Source organism: Meleagris gallopavo, chromosome 1 (genome assembly GCF_000146605.3).
Source record: "Meleagris gallopavo isolate NT-WF06-2002-E0010 breed Aviagen turkey brand Nicholas breeding stock chromosome 1, Turkey_5.1, whole genome shotgun sequence".
Taxonomy (NCBI): Eukaryota; Metazoa; Chordata; class Aves; order Galliformes; family Phasianidae; genus Meleagris; species Meleagris gallopavo.
In genome coordinates this window covers 181600012-181619615 of record NC_015011.2, presented here as the reverse complement: position 1 = coordinate 181619615, position 19604 = coordinate 181600012, and positions in this window count along the sequence as shown.

The following is a 19604-nucleotide window of genomic DNA, read 5'->3' as shown; positions in this document are numbered from 1 at the left end:
ATACAAAGAGAAGTCTTCATAGTTACACAGCGGAGAAGAGAAAGACAAGATTTTCAGCAGAAGAAAATATACCTGTGGTCACAGCTGAGTAGTTAACTGATTAATCACACTTACATGGAGACCAGTAGTACTCAGGCTGCATTTACCATTTATGAAAGACACTTGAAAAAGACTACTGCAATCCCCTATGCAGCCACTAAACAACTACAACCTATGCTGCATAAGTAACGTTAGTCTATTGGTACAACATATATTTATGCATGACGTACCTTTACAGTGTACAGTCCCAAGATGCCGAGTAAAGGTACAGTGGCTTTGGCTTGTTTTTGGTTTATGCTCCTCCTTCTTAAAAATCTTAGTATTCTATATATAAAATGTCATGTCCGCTCTTCCCACATAGATGAGCAGAAACTCCAGGGAAGTAAATAATAAAGAATCAGTGTCAGGATCAAACTTATTTCCTCCTTACTTTCATCTCAGTTCCGAGTTTTTGAACTCAAGGATGCATATACTCTAATCTTAAAATAAAGAAACTTCACGTATATCATTTTAATGAAGATAACTGGGTTTCTTTTCAGACTGAAGCACTAATTAGCCATTATTACCTATTAGGACACTTAGAGGTTTCTATACCTCTGCTTGACATAGTCTGAGGGTGACAGAGCACTGGAACAGGTTGCCCAGAGAGGCTGTTGGGTCTCCTTCTTGGAGATCTTCCAAAGTTGCCTGGATATGATCCTAGGCACCCTGCTCTCGGTGTCTCTGCTGGAGCAGGAGTTGGAGCAGATGGACCCAGAGGGCCCAAACATTCTGTGATGCTGTGAAGACATCATAGAATCATAGAATCACAGAATCATAGAATCGTAGAATCAAAGAATGATAGAACAGTTTGGGTTGGAAGGAACCTTTAAGATCATCTTATTCCAACCCCCCCCCTCCTGCTATAGGCAGGGACACCTCCCACTAGACCAGGTTGCTCAAAGCTCCATCCAGCCTGGCCTTCATAGAATCATAGAATCATAGAATCATAGAATCATAGAATCATAGAATCATAGAATCATAGAATCATAGAATGGCCTGGGTTGAAAAGAACCATAATGATCATCTATTTTCAACCCCCTTATGTGTGCAGGGTTGCAAATCATTAGATCAGGATGCCCAGAGCAACATCCGTTTCAGTTCTCAACAGATTTTACGAGCAGTTCTCCATTGACTGTAGATGTGAGCTTAGGCACGTGGATCGCATATGAAAATTTCTAAATTTAATTGCTGTCAGCTCAGATCCCAGTGAAGTGTCATCACCATGCCTAGTTTAGAAAACAAAAGTTATGCCTAAGCAACAGAAAAATTTCTGGTGAGCAAGGGGGAGCTGGCGGATAGGCAGCAAGATCCCTCTAAGAGCTATTTGTTTTCTTTAATCAAAACCAGTACCACAACCAAAAGAAAAACTCACTAGAAGGGCAATTACTGCACAGAACTAATAGGGAGGTATAGTCATTATTGGAAGAATTATAGAGCCATTGGGAAGTTAACAAAATGTTTTTCAACAAACTGTGTGGTTGTAATTGGGGTCTACTGGGGCAAATAGGGTTTAAGCAATTGTTATTTACTGACTAATTACTTACTAAGGAAAGGCCCTTTTTAATGACAGCCATTCCTGCTTATTAAGAAACTATACAGAATATTTATAGTATCTGTAATCTGTTTGTTATTCATTTGGAAACAAGTACAGCACATCCAAGGTAGGTAAGTTAATACCCTGTATTATGTCATCAGGATAAAGGCAAGAGCCTTCCACACAGCATTTAGAGACAGTCCCACACATATCTGAATCACAGTGTGTGCAGATAAATAGGCAGCTTTCCCTGGCTGACTCACAGGGGCTTCTCACCCCCAGAAGAAGGAGGATTTTCAGCTGGGAACCTAGCAAGGTATCAAGCTACATTAGGAAGTCAGCTGACATATGGAGAAAGATGGGCATTTCTGAGATTTTAAAGCTTTGCAACATTAATAATGAATGGTTGATACTAAAGAGCACATTGAATTTGCACTTCTGTCTTGTAGAGCTGTGACGATTAGGAATGTGATGGTTAACCATGGATCACAGATGCATTCTGAGCATGGTCTCTCCATCCACAAAAACTGAGTGTGCCTCGGGTAACACACGGTGTTTTCAAATTTCTCCATGTTCCCAAATCACCACTTTTCTTGGAGAAAGCAGCTCAAATAATGAACAGTTTATCACCTTCATTTCACACAAACATCTTTAATGCAAGCTCCTAGAATCAGAGATACTACTTTTTACAAGAGAATGACTTAATCTGATTGAATGAATTAATAAAATGTATTAAATTCAATTACAACTAATTGGCAGTAATAATTATATAAGAAAAGGAATATAAATGCTGGGTCTGTAAGTCAGTGGGCTTTCAAACTTTTTCTTCTGAAGAACCTCAAACTTCTAAAAAGTTTTCCATGGGCCCCTACAAAACTAATGAAGTTAACTGAGACCTGTCTTGTTTCTGCACCACAGTTGTATCCGGTAGGGCAGAGACCTCAGGCTGAAAAATCACATCCAAAACCAAAGCAATTTGCAGGGTTAAAAAAACACAACATAGGCTGAAAGCTCGATAAACTTAACTTAGGTGTCCATTGGGGATAGCAATGATCTGTGGTGCAGCTGACACGTAATTTAACAAACTGTCATTTCTCTGAGGAGGAAGAAAGAATGGATTTCAAAATAACTATGTGAAATACTTCCATTCCTTATTAGGAAGGGAACTAACTTAAAATTGAGCCTGAAGTTTAAGTTACTTGTGCTCACTCTTTAAACTACCTCTTAGGCTAGATTAAATTCCAACAACCACTCAGTTCTGATTTTTCAGTAATTTGTAGCTCAAAGTCAATTCGAAGCCTTGCAGGGTATTCAATAATAGGAACTGTTCTCCAATGGTGCACATATATAATCTGTATGATAAAAATTATGAGATTGATGTCAAAATCCTGTCCTTGGCTGTGGCTGACCTTGGTTTTCTGTCTCTGGCCTACACCCAACAGCTGGTCAGTGCTCCTTACATCCATTGACATAACTGTTTGTGTAATTGCTTCCTATCAGAATTCAGTCACTACAATTAGGGATACAAGAGATCCACTTCAAGCAGTTCAAGAGAAGATAGATCATGTCTAATGAATTGGATTAGACAGTAATTTCACCAACATGGTGGCAGATCTGAGACATGATCATCTTAGTAGAGAGAAGGGCAGATGAGTGCAGGCTAAAGAGGGATAACATTTCTATTTAGCTCAGCAGTGGCCACACCTGGATGAGTGAATTTAAGCAACAGCAAGAAGTGGAGAAAATATTTTACTCTGATGATCTCATGTAGAAGATTTTCAGAAATGTGCTAGAAGTCAGCAAGGATGAAGAGTGGATGAGCTAAATTTTGTTTTCAGCATGAACAGGGAACACCTTGCTCAAAAACTGAAACTAGAGCATCAAGGAAGTTTTGTTGAAGTCAACATCAGTAGCTCACTGATAAATGATGCAAGTAAATCTCTTCTAAGATCTAGAGGTATCTGACCTCAGATGGCAGGCAACATGGGAGAATTTTTCTTTGTATTCAGGTAACTGATGTAGTATAATGTCACAAAGGACAGTTTCCTTTACTGCCCTTCTTCCAGAGTAAGAATCTGAAGAGAGAGATTTGGCATTTGAAACTACAGCAGGAAGAACTGATGTCCTTCCTAATACCTAGCAGAAAGGGAGAGTGCTTGGCTTGATGGCACCCTTGTCCTCCATCTAGGTACTTTTGCTTGAGGAAGGGAAGGCAAAAGCAGAAATATAATTAATTGCTGTTGATTAAAATGGTTTTAAAAAGTTTTTCAAAATTCTGCTTAGGGTGCAGCCCACTGTTCTGGTATCATTTATTCCTCTCAGATATTCTTCTACCATCTCCTTAGATTTAGAATGTGATTCTGGAGGAACCATAACGTGTATTGAGAGCCTTGCTCTCCTTCACCTCTGAGAGGGCTAAGTAATAACTAGCTATGCTCTTGGTAAGCAGTAAATAACATGTATTTTATGTTCAATTAAACCAAAATCTTTGACTTAATTTCATTTCAAAAAAAAAAAAGTTATTATTTCAAATGCTCTATACCAGGACACATACAATGTTTCTCAGGGAGTTTTGCACCTTTTTATAGTAAACCCTTTGCTTTTCCTCAAAACTAAATGCCACGCTGATGGACAAAACCACGGTCTTTACACAGCATTTTGCCCTTTGACCATCTGGCAGGTTCTTCAAGATGTTTTGTTTTTTTTTTCATGAATTTATGACATAAGCTATATCTCCTGTTTTGTCAGACAGAAAACATCTGCTACTGCAATAAAATGCATTCAATTTCAGTACACTACAAAAAGTTGTTGACATACTATCTAATGCTGCAGTTGCTGAACTTTATTAAAGACAAATTTACACAGGTCCTACTATGTAAGACGAGTCTTTTCCCACGACTTTTCTCACAACTTTTAACTCAAAAACACTGATTACAAAGGAGATTTAGGGACAACCCCAATTTAGGAGATTTAGGAGGCAACCATCAAATAATGTTCTATTGGACTGAACTGCTAGTGATAAAATAGAGAGCCATACATCTTTTTTGTCTCTGTGGTAACAAGCTAAAGACAGAGTTCAGGTCTTGATCCAAACTCCAAGAATTAACGTGTATTTTTTTTTAAAGATAAGCTCTGGCTGAGAGATGGAAATCTGGAATGCAAAGATGCCAAAATGCCATGGCTTTGACCCTCTAAAGGACAGCACAAGTGAAGGGGATGCACTGCCAGAAACAGGAAGAGCAGAGAAGCTGCAGTCATAGAAGCAATAAGTGGCTTGGAGTTTTTACAGCAAAACACAGAAGTAAATGGCATTTCTAGTCCAACAATTACACCCTTCTGTTATGACCATCCTGAAAACCTTTGAAACTTGTCTTATTTTTGTGACTGCTTGGCTTTTACAAGGATTTTTTCTTCAGTTTTTGCAGCATTCAGGGGGTCTAGTCATATCCAGAAAAGAGTAAGGTGCTGCAGTACAAACACAGAGCAAAATAGAGCTTTGTCCTACAGAGTTTCCTGCCAGATTAACCTTTGAGAAAGGGAAGAAACTTACTATGCCTACATTTTTTCTTCTTTGGGCTTTGTTTACGTTATTAAAATAGGATAGTGGCTTTACTCATATTAGCTATTTCTCAGAAAAATTCATTAACCTGAAATTAACCTTAAAGCCCATGACTAGATGGTAGAAAGCCCTCCTGCAAAGCAACAGAACCAGTACTGGATGAGATGGTAATGATTAAACCAGAACACCACGTTATGTGCAGGGAGGAGATTGCACCAGACATCTGCAGATGTCTACAGCTGGAAAAACAAGAAATAGTTACATTGTCTTGACAAACATCTCACTGCTTAATATACAGCTGGTTTGATTTTAGAAACCTAAATTTCTCTCCTGCTCTCACTATGCAACAAAAATAATGTACTGGTGGTACACAGGATTATAAACTGCTCAGTGTTTTCATACTGCAATCCCAGTGCTCATTTACATCTCTGATTTCAGAGCAGTTCCTTTATCTTCCTTTTTGTCTGACCACTTTCTTAGATTGCCAACAACGAATGTTCTTACTAGTGACTATAACAATATTTGTGATCATCCAAAGAATGCTCTTCTCACTACTAACTATTCAAAAAAATGAGACAAAATGGAAATTTGGAGCATATTTCTTTTTATGAAATTTCCAGTAGCTTTGAGCAGGGTGAGTTAGCATAAAAACAGTTCCTTCTCTGAACGTACTTCACGTGCATCTGCACAGATAAAAACCACATTATCCTATCCCAATCTGAATGACTCTGTCCAAACACTGAGAAAAAAAGGATAATTTTTCTGACTCCACAATTCAGGCATCTCAGTACTTAAGCAGAAAAGGAGTAATTGTTATTCACTGTGGCTCATAATCAGGACATTTATTTAGGGACTTAGGTATGACAGTAAAATATAAATTAAGTGTATACAACAGATTCTTATGTGCTTGGTTCTCAGTAATCTTCCAAAGGACTAAGGGAACACATGCCTGAAAAACATATGCTTGGGCTACTGAATCTTGTCCTTCATTATCCCACATGCTTCATCATATGCCTTTCAAGGAGACATATGTGGTATTAAAAAGACTTGACTCATACATATCTGAAGGCTTTTATGGGTACGGTTCTGCTGGTGGTGAGAGGTCCTCTTATCTGACCCTATGATGCACACTAGTTTCTAACCTCTCGTTGTGTTTGGGGTTGTTGCTCAGTCAGCAGCCACTCTGGGAAAAGACTTTTCAGATCAGCTCTGTTATTGAGAATGCTCAGATGTTTTAGTCTACTTCTGAACTGAGTAATATGAGTGTAAAACTCCTTGTAGTCCAGTTGAAGCAAGTTGGGAAGTCCTTCTGAAAATTGGTGTCTGCAACTTTAAAAATCTGATTGTAAATGTATGATAGTCTGACTCCACTGAAATTGTCAAATAATGTGCTAAACCATTAGGAAAACTTATTTAATGACCTTATACAACAACAAGATCCTTAACGCGTGTACTGAAGGGGGTAACCCTTCAGTACACGCGTTAAGGATCTTGTATAAGTTCAACTTCATTCTCTAATAGCTCTTTACCTAATAACTATGGAATGGGAGCTGTTATGCTCTATGTTGCACATTTTTTCCCTACTAATGGCATTGTACTGAAAATTAATATCCATATAGACTTTGTTACTTCTTTTGTGTTTTGTTTGTGTGTGTGTCTGTTTTCAGGGTTTTTTTTTAATTTATTTTATTGTAATTTTTTTTTTTTTTCAACAGAAAGACACAATGCAGCGGAATAAAACAGTAATATCTTTTAAACAGATTTCTTTTTTTGTCTACGAATTTAGCACCTTCATAGAGTCATAGAATCAGAACCATAGAATCATCATCTAGTTGACCACAGCTCTCAGCTGGCTGCTGTCTGCAAAGTCAATGAGTTGCACTCAATCCCACTGCCTATGTCTATGTCTATGCCACTGATGAAGATATTAAATAGCAATGGTCCTAGCACAGACCCTTTGAGGGACAGTCCACAGGGACTGAGGATGACACTGACAGCTCAGCCAGAAGCACCACCTGCCTGAGACAACATGCAGAGCCAACGCCTACTCACTGTGAGTAAGTACCAGAAGTTTTACAAATAAAGAAAGATTTTTGTTTGTTTGTTTGTTTTTAAAGGCTTTGCATTCTGCTCAGTTCTCCCTGGGGACAAGTGTTAAATCAATATCTTAATTAGCTGTAATATGTCACTTGCTCTTTCTTCCATTCAAAACAATTGCTTAATTTCCTTATCACTGACAGTGAGGGAGGAGGGCTGGCTCCTTTTATAAGGACAGGTAACTTATACTGTGAGTAAAGATAATACTTGATTGCTTCGACCTTTTGTCATTATAACACTGAATTAGAATGTGTGCTTCATTTAACCAAAAATGTGATAAAAAGTAATTCCTTCATAGCATTTTTGTACGTTAGAGATAATTGAGAATGCAATGAATGAGTGATTAGCCATTTTATTTCCTGCTTCTACTTTTGTCATTATATTTTAATTTCAGCTTGTAGGAAATATGAATTTAGGCCAAATTCTTGCATCCTTTTTCTTGACAGATTGAAAGATATCTCGAGGATCATTTAGCCTATTTCCCTAGAATCATTACTTGGACAGATAAGACACCAATACTTATAAACGATGTGGAGGAAGGGAGCAAATCAGAGCATGAAAAAGGTGCTCTACACACTGGTTGAGTAAGAGAGGAATATTCAGTACTGTCACAGAGAATTGTGGAGGTTGGAAGAGACCTCACAAGATCATCTAGCCCAACCTCCAATAGCAGAAGGAGCCTCAGATATACAAGAATAAATTTGGCCACTTGTCTAAAAACTAAAAACTCACCTTCTAGAATGATCTTGTAAATTTGGAAATTTGCTTTTCAATATGTTCATGAGTGCAACAATTTGGCAGGATGTCTGTCCCAAGCCTTGTTTTCCAGAAGTATACCTGCACAAAATTGTCTAGAAATGTGGAAACGCAAATTGGACACTTTCCCGTGTTCCTTTCTTGTATCTCTTTTCTCTACAAATAGCATTTTTTGTTTTTTTTGGCTTCGCAGGCAGCAAGTTCCACACAATAATAACCTTATCTGTCTTTGAGTCAGATGAGTAGGAGTAATAATTACTATATGGATATAATGTGGGCTAAGCATCCTTATTCTTCATGTAAACACAACTGTACTTTTCTTTTTGCTTTACTTTCAAGTATTGTGTAAGTACAACCCCATAAAGAAAACCCTTGTGAAAGCAAGAGATTTGTTCTATCTCCAATGACCAGCCACAAACAGAAATAATACGCAGTTTGAGACATGAACTAGCAAATTACTGTGCTTGTAGCACTCCATTTAAACTGCGTCTGTTTGTATATGTCAATTCTAAAACTGTGCCTTGAAGCAGAGGTACAGTGGAGCCTGTAGAGTTTATCAGCAAAGCATAAAGTGTTGCATAATCTCCAAGGCGTATATGCATATTTTTTCATAATTACCTTGCTTTAAATGCACATAAGTCATGTGTGCAATTTGCCCTGCAAGAGGCATCATCCTTAGTAGCAGACAGTGGTATCGTAGCCTTTGCACTCAAAAGAGAGCATTGAACCAGCAGCAATCTTCAGCAAGATGTTTGCCAAATGTGAATCTTCCCAGCAAAATACTGAGTTTGCTTCCCTACTGAGTGTAGAAATAAAGTTATTTCAATGACAATAAAATACTTTTAACAGAAGAAACTGTTAAATTATCTGCTCTTCAGACTACTGCACTATGGCACAAAGATACCAGTCACGTAAGAGATTGTCTCAGCCTCTTGCCAAGAGAGGAAAGGAGTGAATTTCTGCTACTGTCACTGCAGTTTGTGTTAGTCTCAATCACCCAGTTTCTAAAACAGGGAAAAGCATCTGGTGCCACAGTCTGAATTATACACATTTTCCAAAACACAGGCTTCAAAAATTGAACAGATGTAAGACTGTCATATACTAAAAGACAAACTCTTTTCTGCAAAGCCTCAAACTGAGAGTGATGTTCTCTGCTGTGGATGGTACAGATTTTCTTGAAGAAGACCAAACAATTTATTAAGGAATTAGATATCTGTCATGCGATGTATATGAGATAATTTTAAAAATACTGGAGATAAATCTGGAGATTTCTCACCTGGAAAACTGTTAGCTGAAATAGAGTTGCCCTTTCATCCAAGGAATACACTGATCCTCTCAAAACATAAGTAGGTTATTAAAGAGTGACAAAGATGTCACATCCACATTTCTGATGGCAGATGAGCACACTGATGTCTTTTAAACTACTTTCCAGGGCTGCCTGAGAAGTAAGAAGGAAGTAAGAAGACAACCTTAGGTACTCTGGGGAAGGCAGACTCCAGACAGTACAGCAGTGATAGCTTCGAAGTCTCAGGGTGCCCATGGACACTGTGGGGTGGGCAAAACAAAAAGGCCATCAGAGGAGCACCCCAACTGATTCAGTGGTTCCAGTTCTCTTCTAGCACACAACAGTCCCATGCAGGCCAAGGTATGTCTCTGTAGCAGAAAGGGAGTCCACGGAGGTGAGCTGGTGGCAGTTATGCTCTTATAGAAATGGGCATTTGCTATGCTAACAGAGAAGGGAGTTTCATCCTCTGAAAGAAGGATTAGTGCTGAATGGGAGCTAAGCCAATTTCCATTTATTTGAAATGAAGGTGATTGATAGTTTGCTTTGGAGCTAGGAGAAAAATCCATAGGTCTGTAGCAGTTCTGCGCACTATGATTACATGAGGAAATATACCCAAGCCTCAAGGGATTTGATCATACTTTAGTGCTCCACAGTAGCTAAATACAAAATCACCTCTGGTTTTCTTGGTTCCTCTATTTAGTTAGTTTATTTATTTGCTCAGAATTATGGAAAAATAGTAAAGCTCCCCTGCGGGCCCTATAGACACTTTGGCTGCACATTAAAATAGAATAAATGAATGTAGCAAACTGCAAATTCACCAAACACAGACCGAACTCCCAGACCCTGGTAATCATTCTTTATTCCCAAACCAGGAAAAGATGTAGGTTTTCTTATGTCCTATTTTGAGTTGTTAAGTTGGGTTAGTTTTCTGACATCCTGCAGGAAATGCAAGTATACAAAACTTAGAAGCAATTAAATCTAGAAAATGTTCAGAAGTGAAGTGGGAAAGTAAATACTCTTCACATTTTAGAGACATTCATATCTGCATATTGTTGGAGGCTTTCCAACCAACATAATTTCCCACAGAAATTTGTTTATCAAAGTGGTTTTGTAGAAAATCACCTTTTTTTTTGTTCTTTCCTGTCTTGTCCCCCTCCACCCCTTCTTTTCTTGCCAGTAAATCACAGAATTTCAGGAAAACATTGCTTAAGAATCCACCTGGATTTTGCTGTTCTTCCAACTGAGGAAAAGCCTAACCTAAACCCCATCTGACAAATGACACTGTGCTCTGTTTTTGACAGCCTCCACATTCCTATGTCACCCGCAGGGTAAGCAGCACGTGCTCTCATTTTCACACTATAAAAGCACCAGCTTGGTGAGCTATAGCTCAGCCCTTGCATTATTTCAGACACATTGGACTGCAAAGAAAGATGCCACATGGAATCCCAATTATGCCTTGAACCACGAAGGGTTAAAGTGGACCCAGGGCCAAGTGCAGTCAGGGCCCATCTGTCCTAAACAAGGCCTGTTCTCAACAGTAAGGATGCATCCAGTGTGCATTCCTGTCGTCAGATCCAAAGATCAGTCCTTGTCTACAACTGTTTAACAGAACAAATGTCGCATCTGTGTTTTCCTATATTCCTTTCACAGCTTGTGGAGATTCCCCAGTCTCAAAAGATTTGTGCTTGGATGATTTATCCTTGTTTCTCACTAAGTCTTATCCACATTGCCCACTGTGTAACCCACTCTTGTGTCATCTATAGTTTCCTCTTCACCACTGCACAGAGATTTTCAGCATTCTCTCCTCCTGCAGTATTCAAGGTCTCAGGTCTAGCATGTCTCTAATATGCAAGAAATAATTCCTTCCTTTTCTCCGTGGACTATAGCCTTTTATATTTATAAACCAGTTATGAGAGTTTTCTCACCAAGTCTATTCTATAAATTAACTCACTTTCTGATCGACTACATTACAAATTTCAGGCTCACTGATTTATTCCCCATGCATTTTTTGATGTAAACAGAAACCTAAAACACTGGACAGTGTATCCTTGATCCCCTTTGATCTGTAGTGAGTAAATATCTCCTCTAGTTTATAAGCCCCTATCCAAGTCAGCACTGTTTTTACTCATATCTACGCCATTGTTTTTCTTGGTCCTCCTGGATTAAAATTCTCTTTAATAGTTTTACAAGGAGATCTTCAGAGGTTCTCTACCTCTTTCATGTATTTTGAACTGTCATCAGTTAATGAATGAGTCATTACATGTTTTTGGATGGAGCAGTGGAAGCCGTCCTGACAGCACCAGATGCTCAGCCATCCATTTATTTACTGGATGCATCTTTGTGTGGATGTGCTTTGTCCCTACACCGGGGGAACAGATGGATGGCCCCAGTCCTCTCCCTTTCTTTCCATCATCTCACAGTCTCTTTGGATCAACAAAGGATCATTAGCAGAGTTCACATGACTGAGCAGAACCATGTCTTGGCCAGCAATCTGGATTTGCCTCAGAAGCCTTCAGTAATATTTTACCTCCTGGGTACTCTGTGGAACATCTCAAGGAGTCTCCAAGCCTCTGGGCACAGGCTGTCCCAGCACCCTTACATAGCATTTTCCTTTCATCACAGCTTGTTGCTTTTCCCTGGAATTTGAGACAACTGTGAATCTCCCACCCTTAGTGCTGGTGTGCAGTTTCTGCTTCATCACTGGTGGGGATAGAATTATTAAGGCTGGAAAAGGCCACAAAGATCATCTAGACCAACTATCGGATTTACCATGCCCAATAACCATGTTCCTAAGTGTCACATCTACGCTTCTCTTTATCACCTCCAGGGACAGTGATTCCACCACCTGCCTGGGCAGCCTGTCCAGTGCATCACCACTCCTTTGGAGAAGAATGCTTTCCTAATATCCATCTGAACCTCCCTTGGTGCAACTTAAGGCCATTACCGCTCATCCTAGATACACACTTCAGAGCTATGCATGTGCATGCTCTCAGTGGGTATTTGGAACAAGTGCCCTCTCCCTGCAGCAGTTAACTTCTCTGCCGCTTTACTTGCTGCTGACCCTGCAGCTACACACTTCTTTGTCTTTGCAGACCCAGAGTTCATGTTGTGTGGTACGTTGCCACAGCCACAAGAGATGTCGAATCCTCTGTTCTTAATGCAGTCTATTCAGACACATACTGATTCCCCTTGTATTACCATCTTTAAATGGCAGACTGACCTCTTGCTGAGCTTCCTGGTCTGCTGGGGTTCAGTCCTTGTTTTCAGTTTGTTTTTACTGCAGAATCCCAATCCCTTGCTCAGTGACATAAATGAATCAGAGATTTTGATCCCAAGTTCTCAAGTTGTAAATGAACCTCTCAGGCTAGCAGCAGAGCTCACACTCATCACACCACATTTCCCCCCCCCCCCTTGCAATCATAGAATGGTTTGTGTTGGAAGGGACCTTTATGACATATGAACAGATGTTTTTTCCTCCTGTTTATTTTGCTACCACATTATTTTTGAAGTTTCTCATTTCTGAGTCCAGCCAAAAAAAATCACAGGATTTTGGCATTTTGTGAGTGCAAACTCTGGAAAATTTTAAAAACTGAAAGGGGAACTGAAGAGAAATGAGAAGAAGAAAATGAGAAGTAAATAAATCCTGATATCTGTGATTTTTCTCCCTTCCTATACCTATCCGCCCCCCATTCTTTTACACTTTTTTTTCCTGCTGATTTTCCTCTTCCAAAACCATCCATTTAAATGAACAATCTACATTTTAAGAAAGGAAAAGAAGCAGACCACTGCACGTCAGTACCTACAAAATGAGTGCTATAAAGAAATACAATTACTTCAATGTCTTTTTCCAGCTCTCATCAACTTTGCAGACTTCCCAGTCACAACCATCCGTCACTGCAGTATGGAGCAGTGATGTGCACTGTCAGCAGTTCCGTGTGGCCATGCTGGAACAGTGCTGAGAGAGCACTGAGAGAACAGTGGCCTGCCTTTACTACGACGTTATTATAGAAAGGGTTATAGATACTTATTGATCCAGAGTTAGAGATAAGGATCTGGCATAACCTGTAGTATCCACAAACTTCAGAATTTGAAGAGTGAATTGAGAGAACTTCCTTGAAATACCGGTTTTGCATGTATTTCTATTGCATTTTGTTTTCTACCAATTTCTCAGGCCTCATGTCACTGAGTTATTAAACTATAAAAAAATGCTATCAAAAATAATCACATTATTACTTTGTGATTAACCAACAAATAAGGCCTCTGTAAACCTGGTAAGCAGTAAGATTACTTCTGCAAGTCAGCACATCTGCCATGCAACCCCTTCACACAAAGCAGATTTCCTAACCCTGATCTTTCCTAATTTGCATTTTCAAAATCTAACACTCCTCAGTAGAAAAGAACATTTTCCACAGGTGATCAGTTGAATGTCCCAATGAATGTCTACCATTTCTTCCCTTAAATACTAGACTTGTTTTCCTGCTTTTTATCTGGTTGGATGGGGCCCTGGCCAACCTGGTTTAGTACCAGATCTGAAAGTTGGTGGCCCTGTGGGGTTGGAACTTGATGATCCTTGGTGTCCCTTCCAAGCCATTCTATGACTATATGAGCTAATACAACTCCAGTATCATTTAACAAAGCCTACAGTCCTCACTTTTTTGAGAGAGAGATCTCATATCTACTTTTTTACACAAAATTTGAAGATATTTCAGACGAGGAACTGGTCTGCTTGCTGATAACATTAAGGGTCTGAGTATCATGACTGGGCACTGGTTCTCTGTTAGCACAGGATTACCAGGGGAGACTGGAAGTCTAGGCAGTAAAGCCTGAGTAATCAAAAGTAGGCACTTCTCTTGTTATATCTTTGCAGTTTTATAAGATTCTCTTCTCTCTTAATGAGTCTGAACAACAGTTAAATAATCCATAGTCCCTACCAGACAATAGCATTGAATAGTTCCAGAGATCCCCCGCATGAGGAGAAAGCTGTGCCTTTTCGATTTAGGACATTTTCTGTTCCTATTGCTTCCTTTATGTGGTTTTAATGGACAAGAAAGCGTTTGTTATGTCTTTGTTACCTTGCCAACAGTCACTCTAAATTATTACAAGGTCTTAGATCTACTAAACAGAAAGGCACAAGTAAATATTCTTTGTATTTCCTGAATCAAAGCTGTTGCTTCACATCCCTGTTTGAAGGAAGACAAAACAAATGAGGTTCAATTTGCATTACAAAGCTTACAGCCTTGCATATCTTTCCAAAGCTGATTTGGTGACAATTATGTGCTTCATTTCAGAGAAATTTTCAGATGAAATCCCTCTTGAAATGTCCTTATTTTATATACATCTTATTTTATATACTCTAGATTTTGAATTCCCAACCTTTTTTTTCCCAAAATGTATCCTTTGAACAACACTTTTAAAGATGCTGTTGTACTAAATTCTAATGGAACAACCAAATAACCTGTTTATACGGTCAGCCAAACTTTTATTACCATATTTTGACCACGACTTTATTGCTATATTACTTTGCCTTCTACTCTGTTGTTATCCAAAAGCAATTCTAATGAACAATTCCAGCTTTATTTTCTGCAGCAAACAGGCTCTGTTGCAGTAAACTGCAAAACTTCTGTGGGTAACATGACAAATTCAGTGGATTGTACCCAGAATTCAGTTATATCAAGAAACTAGAGGCTTAATGAAAGGGATTTTTCAAAGTCTGCTTCTTTTCTGTCTGCATTTCTCTAAGTCTTAAAAAAATCTCTTTACAGTTAATGTATCAAACAGCACATATCGAGAGCACCAGCCTGCACGCAGTACAAAGCTAAATGATATATTTTCTGCTATTGGGAAACTTTCTATGCCATTAATCAGAAGAACAGGTTCAATTTAAAGGTACGTTTGTAATGCTTCTGATTTCCTTATATCTAATGTAATAGTCTTTCTTCCCAACAGCAGAGGGTAGAAGTCCATGCACATCCCAGCCAGTGAGTGAGTCATGGCTACATGAAACTCCTGCCTAAGCAGACTCAATTTAACTCCTGACAAAAGACAGACAAATTAGCAGTGATCACTCCTGACTTCTCCAGGGAGAGGAGACGGTTTCTCCAGGATCTTCCCATCATCAAGGAGAAAAACAACAGCCCATAATGTATGGTTAGGTCATGGTTGGACTCAGTGATCTTTAAGGTCTTTTCCAACCTGAGCAATTCTATGATTCTATGATTCTATGTTCCATTCATTAGTGTTTCAGAAACATCAGATACTCATCTACTACTTCTTTGTACAGTTTTGACGGTATGCAAAGATATCCATGAAAACCAAGGTTTTCATGGCTTCTAATGTATATAATTGCCCATTATTTTTCTGTCTGCAATGTATTTACCTTCAGCATCCATCCCGCAAGTAAATAATCTTTTCCAGTGCCCTCCAAACTCACTACTGGTGTAGCATCCTCTAGTTACCTTTCAGCAGTGAGTATTCTCCAGTTTTCATTGGGGTGCTGTCCTCTTATTGCAGCCCTTACAAAACTCTAAGGTACCACACTGTTAGTGACACTTCTAGGGTCACTTATAATCATAGTAGGGCTTAGGTTGCAGGGAACCTCAAAGCCCACCCAATTCTAACCCTCTGCTATAAGTTTGTTGCCCTCCACCAGCTCAGGCTGCCTAGGACCCCATCCAACCTGGCCCTGGGCATCTCCAGGGATGGGGCACCCACAACACTGTCATCTCCAGCAGTGACATTTGCAGTAATCCAGTAGTAACGATGCTTCTGGGAATTCCTTCAAAAAATAGAATTTGTCACACTATTGTAAAGATATTTTGGCCAGGAAGGAACTTGAGGTCACTTTGATTTGTCCTCAGCTCAGAGAAGGGTTAGTTGTCAAGACCATAAATGGAAGTCACTCAACCACTCTGAGCACCTGTTCTAGAGTTGCAAATCCCTCAAGGTGATTTTTTTTTCTTTATACAGAATCAGTTTCCTCTGTTGCAACTTATCTCCTATCTTTTCACTGCAAACAACTGAGGAAATGCTGTCTGCATCTTCTCCACAACTCTACTTAAGTGAGTGGACAGATGCAACTAATTCACCCCTTAGCTTCCTTCACTCCAGGCTAAACACAGCCAGTTCTCCTAGCCTCTCCTCATACATCATATCTATTTCCATACTAGCTGTCTCCTACTAGGTTCTCTCCTGTTTGTTGATCTTTGTTATGCCCTGGAGATCCCAAAACCAGACGGTATACTCCAGAGTGATCCTTGTGCTTCCGTAGCATGACTGCAAAGCCTCATACGTACAAAGTCTGAAGTTGCTTCTTGTTTCCTTTTTGCATTTTTAAGGCACCTGCACCACGAAGCTCTGCACCTGAATGTGTTTTTCCTAAAGTAAGGAGGGGTACCAGGATTAAAAGATGACAGGATTCAAGCCTGGAAGTGCCTGCACAAAAAGCGCCTCCAAGATTGTTGCCACAATTGAGCAAAATAGGCTAAGAGAATTAGAAGTTTCGGTAAGAAACAAAAGATTCACACGGAAAGATTCCTGAGCCATTTAGCAGCCAGGTAGACAGGCTCTGAGCTCCTTCCACAGGTGTAGGAGAGCAGGTGAGCCCTGCAGCTACACCGAACAACTGAGAAGTGAATGCAAACACGATGAGCAGTCCAGAGGTGGCAGGAGGTACCTAAGGATGGCAGCTGCAGCCTCCTGACCCACATGTAGGCTGTAAAAATGAGCGTATGTATGGCTGCTGTTTAAAATCTGCATTCAGAGATGGAGTGTGCACATGACAAATACATCTTTTTCTTTTGTTTGATCCCATTATTTCACTGTGATAAGATGGCATACACACAAAAAGGGTAATTTTAAAACTTGTTTCCTTATTACTGTAATTTTCTTTCTTTAAAAAATAATATGTTTAAACATCTTTTACCCTTAAAATTGACCCTTTTGATCCATAATAAAAGCAGCCCACTATGAAAATTACAACAATTGCGGATGAAATGGATGTTAGCATAAGCTGTCTGACGGTTACTGACAGAGCCAATTGTGGAAGGGTTCATTTTCTTCTACAGAATGAGATGAAAAGTTATTGTCATCACTTGCCTGCAAACCAACCACTATAATTTCTATTTCATGAGGATGCATTTATTTGGAGACGTTAAGTCCACTCTAAAAGATGTTTGAACTCACTGAAGGGCCATTAAATTTGTTAGCATCACATCCCAGAGAGTTTGATGATTTTCCTTCCTTTTGTTTCAGCTAGGATGGCCTCAGTGACCTCAACTTTCATTTAAATGTCAGATTCAGATTAGATCCATAGCAGGGCTAAATTCTGACCACTTCAGTGTCAAAATACATGGCTTGGATGATATGACTCACATTCATCAGTGTATTTTATCATTTTAAGTAGTCTGAGAAGTAGCATATTTTGTTTAGGAAAACAAATAGGAGCTGGTAATGGGAATCAATTGGTGACAGGAAACTCATGTCAATGGTTCAACTCAGAAAAGAAAGAAGCTGCAGAGAGCAGAGTATTTTTTCACCTGTGTTAGAGAATAAGAGTGTCATTTGGCCCTTTTTATACTCAGTGCACTTATATCTGCTTAGTGTGTTTTATGGTAAGTCTTCATTGGCTAACCATGCTACTGCCACAAGGTTCTCCCAGCAGACATCCCACAAACCAACTATTATTATAAATGAATGAAGTCTTGCAGATCTGAGAGAAAAGGATGAGTGCTTTGCAGCAAATGGTATCTTAGCTCCATCAGCACATGAGAAATTACCTTTGTCCTGGCAGACAGACCTAATATGAACAAAATACCTACCAAAGTACATACACCAACACATGTGATTTCCTCTGCTCACTTCAAAATCCAGCTCTGCTTCTAGTCTAGGTTCCAGTTACTAGCACTCAACTATCTGGCTGATCCCCATGTAAAGAAATCACAGGTCACATCCCCCCAAAACTGCATCTTAACATTCACGAGATTCACAAGGTAGCACTTGGATGCCCTGCTAGTTATTTGTTGTTGTTTTTTTTTTTCTCCTAGGAGTCTTCTGTCTTTTAACTTTCAGTATTTATACACTGGAGTTTATCATGGAAACAGAAAGTCACTCTTCTGCCAGTTGAGATAGGTGTGAATGCATTCACAGAAAACTAGAGGTTTTCTCCTTTAAATTTGTAAATTTGTGGGGAATAAACATTCAATAGCCTTCAGATATCATATGAACAACGACAACAAACCACTTTGTAGTAATTCCCATGGATATTTGAAGTATTTTGTATAACAAGATTACTGGGGAAGACCTACATTTCCTGCTGCCAAATCATAGAGCTTGTGGATCACAACCCCAGGAGCTGACAGACTGGAAGTCTGCCACCAGAAATGATATTCAGTATCATCCTATTATTCTTTTTCCTGAGGATATTTGACTCTGGGGACAAGTAGCTTAGATTCTTCAAAACCAAAATTTCATTCCATGTAGCTGTCTCTTATCATTCTTGACTGTATCCATAAGGGAAGTTATCACTTTGCACATGATGTGTCTTCAAAGCAGACAATAAAAATGTTCCTGCAGTGCAGCTGAGATGCTTGGATAACCCTGCAATTGAGCTTCTCTCAGTCCCAAATACAGCCATCACTGTTACAAAAAGAAAAAAAAAAACAAAAATCGAACTGCCAGACGCTGCTGGCTTTTCACTGTTCTCATTGCAGGCAGCTCTCTGATACTCACTGCCAAGGTAAATGTTTGCTACAGGATTTTCCCTTATTCACTGTAAGATCTTGCTGACAATGCTCACTTCTAGCTGAGGAACTTTCAAGCTGTGTGTCATTATGTACATCAGACACCTCTGGGACCAAATACAGATGGGGAATGCTGCTCAGCCTGGATTATGCACTCTACCTTAATTTACAGGGGCAAAAGAAAATGAGAAATCTAGAATCATGAGGATCAAGGATAGGTGAGAGCTACCAACCGTATAACAAAAAGCAGTGATGTCACCATGCTATAATGGCTTTGCACTCCAGAAGGTCACCAGCAGCATCACTCCTCACACCAGGTCAGCTGACTGTGCCTGTAGTTTGTCCAGTGTTCCACCAGGAACAGCTTCTTCTTGTTCAATTTAAAAGCATCCAGGACTTGTGTTTGAAAATAATATGTCAGCTGTTGTCTGAAAGGGAATAGTATCTTATTTCTGTTACAGCATCTTTCAACCAGCATAAGCATCAAAGCCAGAATATCTGGTCCCTGGGAAGGATAGGATCATTGCAATGGGATACTATAGGTGCTTCAGTCAT